This window comes from Brassica rapa, unplaced genomic scaffold (assembly GCF_000309985.2).
Source record: "Brassica rapa cultivar Chiifu-401-42 unplaced genomic scaffold, CAAS_Brap_v3.01 Scaffold0207, whole genome shotgun sequence".
NCBI lineage: Eukaryota > Viridiplantae > Streptophyta > Magnoliopsida > Brassicales > Brassicaceae > Brassica > Brassica rapa.
In genome coordinates this window covers 230,001-237,289 of record NW_022610151.1, presented here as the reverse complement: position 1 = coordinate 237,289, position 7,289 = coordinate 230,001, and positions in this window count along the sequence as shown.

Sequence of the window (7,289 nt, the reverse complement as noted above, 5' to 3'; positions counted from 1 at the left end):
GACCATCGGCCTAAAGCCCGGACAGTCCGTCTAGCTGAGATGAGCTGACTCTCAGCTGCCTCAGCTGAGTGAGCTAGTAGTCCAGCTAGTGGAGCTGACTTAGTAGGGCGGAGCTGGAGTGAACTGAACCTAGCTTCATTGAGCTGGCCGAGCTACTCGTTCACTTCGTCCAGTTACCGTCTTACTCGTCCTAGCTGTCTCTAGCTTTGTATAAGGTAACCTTCTTTCTCGACCATGGAACGCTTGCCTTGATGTCCTAAGACTGGCTTGCACGTTTCCTCGAACCATGGCCGTCCCAAAATCCTATTCAGGATTGGGGGCGTGACAAGTCTCCCCCCTTGGGATGGATTCGTCCTCGAATCCGAATCAAATGCTTCCTCGGAAACAAACTGATCCAACCACTCTGGGTACTCTGCTTTCATTCTAGCTTCGGTTTCCCAAGTGATTATATCCTGACCATTACAGTCCCAGACGACCTTGAACCATCTGGACCGTCTTCTTCCTTGTTGCTTTTTCCATCCTATCTATGATTCGAACTGGCCTCGTTTCCAAGGTTAGGTTCTTACCAAGATCGTCTGGAATGGCAGGAAGAGCGATGTCTTGGTCGTCAAACATTTCCGAAGTTGGGAGACGTGGAACACATTATGAAATGCGTCCATCTTGGCCGGCAAGTCCAACTTGTAGGCCACCATCCCAACTCTTTCAATGACCTTGAACGGCCCCAAGTATCTCGGATCTAACTTCCGTCTTCGGAAATCCGGACTCGTCCTTTGAAGGTAATCATTTTGAGATACACCAAGTCCCCTACTTGAAACTCGAGATCTTTCCTTCTTCGATCTGCATAGTTCTTTTGGCGGTCTTGTGCCTGTCTCATCTTGTCCCTCAAGAACTGCGTTCCCAACTTGGGTCCAGAATAAGGGTGTCCTGCATGGACGCCATACAGAGCTTCTATGGCGACATGCCAATCTACTATGGTAAGCTATTGTTGTAAGCAAATTCTACCAGAGGTAGATGTTTCTCCCAGGAATCTCCCCAGCCTAGAACACATGCTCGCAACATATCTTCCAATGTCTGGATCGTTCGTTCAGACTGTCCATCCGTCTGTGGCTGATATGCTGTACTCATGTTCACTCTTGTTCCTAAAGCCTTGTGGAAGGCCCTCCAGAAGTAAGATGTGAACCTTGAATCCCTATCTGAAACTATGCTTGCTGGCACACCATGTAGTCGGACGATCTCATCAATGTACTTACGTACAATCTGATCTACCCCATCCGACTTTTTGATAGCCAGGAAGTGTGCTGATTTGGTCAAGAGATCAACCACAACCCAAACCGCATCTTTCTTACTCCTCGTGGTAGGGAACCCAGTCACAAAGTCCATTGTGATGTGATCCCATTTCCATTTCGGAATAGGCAAGCTTTGCAATAACCCACTAGGCATTTGATGTTCTGCTTTTATGAGTTGGCAAGTGGAACACTTGGCCACCCACTCCGCGACATCTGCCTTCATACGGATCCAATGATAGAACTTCTTAAGGTTCTGGTACATCTTGGTCGCACCAGGATGAACCGAGAATCTGGACTTATGAGCCTCCCTCATAATCTCTTCCTTTAGACTTCTATCATTAGGAACACTGATCCGACCGTTTACTAGGATGGTACCATCCTTTGCAGTTTAGTACTCCGTCCTATCATTCTGAGCAACCTTGTTCAGGTTCTCGTCCTGACCTTGAGCCAACCGAATTCGGGTAAGCAGGTCGGCCTGATTGACCGCCTCTAATCCGAGTGGTTCAGACTCTTTGGTTGATGCGTTCAACCGTAGGGCACGAACCGTACCGTCCAGGTCGCCCGCTTCTCGTTCGGCTGATACGTCAGCCCTTCTCCGGCTCAAGGCATCTGCGACCAGATTAGCCTTTCCCGGATGATAGGTGATATCCAGATCGTAATCAGCTACAAACTCCATCCACTTTCTCTGCCTTAAGTTTAACTCAGGCTGGGTGAATATATACTTAACTCTTATGGTCCGTAAGTATCTGAACCTTGGCACCATAAAAGTATGATCGCCAAATCTTTAAGGCGAACACTACCGCAGCCATTTCAAGGTCACGGGTGGGGTAGTTTCCCTCATGTTTTCTCAACTGCCTTGATGCATAGGCGATGACCTTCCCATGCTGGGTTAATACGCAACCTAGTCCTGTTATGGACACGTCCGTATAAACCACATAGGGTTGGTCGGCTTCTGGAAGAACCAAAATGGGTGCGCTAGTCAGCATTTCCTTAAGCGCGGAAAAACATTTCCCACACTCCTCAGACCATGTGAACTTAACGTCCTTCCCGGTCAACCGTGTCATAGGCTGAGCCAAGATTGGGAAGCCTTTCACAAACTTTCTATAATAACCTGCCAGCCCTAGGAAGCTTCTGACTTCCGTGGCACTGCGTGGTCGAGGCCAATCCTTGATTGCCCTGATCTTCTCTGGATCCACCGAGACGCCCTCACCGGACACAATGTGGCCGAGAAACCCAATGCTCTTCTGCCAAAAACTGCATTATACTGAGTTTTGCATAGAGCTTGTGTTCCCATAATCGTTCCAGCACGGCTCTCAGGTTTTCCGATGAGATTCCTCATCCTTGGAGTAAATCAGGATATCATCAATGAAGATGATCACTGATTCGTCCAGGAAGTCTCGGAACACGCTGTTCATCATTTTCATGAATGCAGCAGGCGCATTGGTCAGACCGAATGGCATAACCACAAACTCGTAGTGGCCGTACCTGGTCCAGAATGCTGTCTTTCTAATATCATTTGGCTCTATAGGGATCTGATGATACCCTGAGGCCAAATCAATCTTAGAAAACCACTTGGCTCCTTTGAGTTGATCCAACAACTCGTCTATTCTGGGCAACGGGTACTTGTTCTTCACAGTAACCCTGTTCAACCCTCGATAGTCAATACACAGACGCATGCTACCATCCTTCTTTTTCACAAAGAGGACTGGTGCACCCCAAGGAGAGCTACTTGGACGTATGAACCCCTTGTCCAGCAATTCTTCTAATTGCTTCTTTAGCTTGGCCATCTCGGCCGGAGCCATTCGATACGGACTCTTGGACAGCGGAGCTGTTCCTGGTTCTAGTTCAATCGTAAATGGATCCGACCTATCGGGGGGACACCCTGTAGCGAACGGAACACATCTGGGAACTCAGACACCAGCGGGTCCTCAGATAGATCTTTCTGATCATCAGACCTGCCGTGCTCCATAGTGGTAATTGTGGTCAAATATGCTTCACAACCCCGTCTAAGCATCTGTTCTGCTCGGATTGCTGACACCACTACTCTATCCAGAGCCGGACTCATATTCAGACTTTGGTACTGGATCAGGTGAGGTCCAGTCTCCACCCGTACACATCCTCTGTGGCAGTCGAGAGTGGCCCGATACTTTCCCAACCAATCCATGCCTAGGATCACATCGTGATTCTGTAGGCGCAACACAATCAGATCTACAGGCAGATTTTTCTCCTGGATCATTACCGGGATATTAGTCATGAGCCCTAGTGAGTGCATGATTTGCCCACCGGCCGCCCTTACTAGTCTCGAATTATCCCCAGAACAGAGGCAGAACAGACCCTTTCCGACGAGTTCCAAGCTCACAAAACTATGTGTAGCCCCTGTGTCGAAAAGTACGTGGGTTTCAACACCACCAATCATGAGGGTCCCTATAAGAGACCCACATCAGAATCCCCTACCCACTCTAGGTTCCAGACCAAGCATTCTATTGAATGTAAACAGATAAATTCAGAAATTACCAGAGATCGAATGAAACGATCCAGAAACACAGTCGTCTCGGGACAGCTCATACACCCTTGGTGTTGTAGTTGGCCTGCTCTAGGTCGACTTTCCCGTGTCTCCACGACCCTTCCCTTGTCCTCCTTCCCGCTTAGGGCATTCACTTTGGAAGTGTCCGCTTTGGCCGCAATGGGAACAAGTCCGAGAGCCGCTGCCACTGGATTAGCCCTGAGTCCGGCTTGGTCGAGTGTAATCTTGGATGGAATGATCCAAGCTGCCACATCTCACACAAGCTCCCATGGCTTTCCAGCATTCACCTGGATGGTTCTTACCACACTTGGGACATTCAGGTCTTCCACTAGAGGCCTTGCCTCCGTCAACCTGGTCCTACTTCCTCTTTCGGTCGTTAGTCTTACCCGTCGGGGCAGACTGCGACGTCGTCTTAAGCTTGGCTTCTTCAGCCAAGTTATACTCCAAAAGAGCTACACGTTCAACCAGCTCTCCGACGGTGCTGAAGGTGCGGATCGAACAGTGGGTTCTCAGCTCCGGCCTTAAGCCTCGAATGAACCGACGAACCTGGACTGTCTCGTCCTCAAGTTCCCTTCCAACAAACCGTCGGAGCCGGTTGAACTCTTCTTTGTACGCACGTACGGTCCTGCGGCCTTGGGTAAGGTCTAGGAATCTACCTTCCAGACGGTCCCAAGCCTCTGCAGGAAAGTATTTGCGGTTGAATTCATCTTCAAAATCCGCAAAACTCTTGAGACTTCCATTGGTGCGCTTGTTCACAGCCAGCCACCAATTATGCGCGTCCCCTTCCAGGAAGTGAACCGCAATGTCTCTCTTGTAATCCTCGGGACAACGAGTTGAGCTGAAGTTTCATACTAGCCTACTCCTCCACTCGTCGGCCTCAATAGGATCGGCGCTTCCCGAGAAATGCTTCGTCCCTAGATGGGAGATGTGCTGAAGCAATCTCAGATAGTCCACCTTTTTCCCGGTCCTTTCTGGTGGATCAATCTCGATCACCTCGACCATTTCCACAACTGGACCATTGGTGTTGGGGGCGGTCGTAGCCACAGGCGTAGCTTGGCCAACCGAGGAGTTCACTAATGGCGTGAGTTGAACCCTAGATTGAGTCACAAAGGGCCCTAGTTATAGTGTAGTTACTGTAGAGGGTTGTTGAACCCTGGATTGAGTTGAGTTTGAGGTTAAGTGGTTAGCTAGTTATTAGCGGTTATAATTTCATATCGTTAGTTATATAGTTATTATTATCTGCTGCGTATTTCTGATATTGGTTATCTATTGAATTGGATTGATTTGTTGTTAGGTGAACCTCTCGCTTTAGATTGTTTGGGGTGGGATAGCGAGGGGTTGTATTTGTTAGTTTGGGATCATAATTCACTGAGTAACATTAGGTTACTCATCCAACTCCGTTGTCCTTTTTGCAGGTAGCTTAGGTAAGGATGATCGGATAACAGGGTGTTGGACGTTAGGACCGCCGATGTAGATTTTCATGCCTTTTGTAAATGGTATTGCGGATTTGTGTTTAGTTGACTCGTTTTGGCATTAGGCCGGGACCGGTCTCGAATTATATCAATGTATGGATATTTCTCGAATCAATAAAGTAATTGTTTTATATGCGCTTCATGAGTGTAAGACCCGTTCCTGGTCTCTCGACCCAACTGGATACGAATGCTTACTTAATAATTTCTTTGCTTGTCTGATTCATTCTAAGTCTTTTCTTTACTAAGTCATATTCGAATATGAGGTTCATAAACAAAGGGATAGATTGCACAGCGGAATAATAATGTATAAACTTTGTATTACTTAGAAACATGAGATTCAATACACAACTTCTTAACAGTCTCATAGACAATCACTAGTTCATCCCTAGCATCATCTAACCACACGTTACACAGCCTCTCACTGACCGAGCCTTCACGGCTCCTTGGCTTGACCAGAACCATCCTTAGTTCCTGAAACCACAACCAGATAAGCATTAATCATAACCAAGAATAGAACGGATTGATTCTACAATGCTTGGCTTGGTTCCTAGAACTTAGATAAACCTCAGTCAACATAATCATAAAACGTATGAACCTACCTACCGTATCCTAAGTCATTCAACCAACCACCCCTTGACTTTGAATCAGATAGATAGTCCAGAATAGATAAACAGAACACACGAACAGATCCGGATCGTCCCCAAAGACCAATCCGTCTAACCGGATAGAATCTAGGTGCGACCGGCCAATGGAGTCCGGCTCAATGGCCCAACGGACTCCCTTACCTGATCCGGCCTTAGGCCTGGATCCAATCGGCCGAGTAAGCCTCAAGCCTAATCCGAAAGGCTTAGCAACCGGTCAGACCTTGCGACTCTACCTTGGCTTAGACAAACCGTGACCTTGTCTTAACTAGACAAGCCATAAGCTGATCCATAAGGATCGGTCCTAACCTGTCCCGAAAGACACCGTTTGGAACATGTACCCTTTGGCCATTTGTGCCTCTTGGACACTCATGACTCTTGACAACTTGTGCCCTTTGGGTCATTCCCAACCGTGTCTAGGCTAGCGGTTTGATTATGTCCGGCCAAAGTCTAGGGACGTGTCCCTTGGACTCAACCAACACAACCTTTCGTGTTTAACCAGAGAGAAGAGAAGAGAAACGAATTGAAACAGATAAGGAGAGGCGGATGGGACTTAGGAACCGAGCAGAGCCGCGTTGCGGTCGCATGGACCGTCCGTTCGGTCTGATGGAGCCACGGCCCACCACACACCTTGTGAACCACGTCTGGGTTCTCCATGATCTTCTCCTTGTCTTGATCTCCCATTCTTGACTGGAGTTAGTTCTCAAACGATCAGAGTCGCCGGAACACAACACCACCACAATCGGCCTTTCTCTTGGCCGGAACTCTCTCTCTCTCTCTCTTTCTTTCTCTCTACGTTTTTCTCTGAGTATTTTACTCTGGAATTGGATAATGAAATCGACCAGAGAGCCCCCATATTTATAGAAAACGAGGGGGTAAGTCTTGCCCCACGAACAGGCATGACTTGCTAGCGAATGGGCACCATCGGCCAAGGGTTGTCCCCTTTTGGCCACTTGCATCCCTTCGCCCTTTCTAATTGGGTTTGGGTTCGGTCACAAGCCCAACCCACGCCCCAAGCCTCCTGGACTTAGCCCACGGCCTTGTCCAAAGACCCAACAGCCCATGGCCTCATGGCCGGACCTCACAGCCCGCCACTGACCCAGACCCGGACCATCGGCCTAAAGCCCGGACACTCCGTCTAGCTGAGATGAGCTGACTCTTAGCTGCCTCAGCTGAGTGAGCTAGTAGTCCAGCTAGTGGAGCTGACTTAGTAGGGACTGAGCTGGAGTGAACTGAACCTAGCTTCATTGAGCTGGCCGAGCTACTCGTTTTCGTCCAGTTACCGTCTTACTCGTCCTAGCTGTCTCTTAGCTTGTATGAGGTTAAGTCTAAGTTTCCTTATGTCCTTAACCTTCTTTCTCGACCA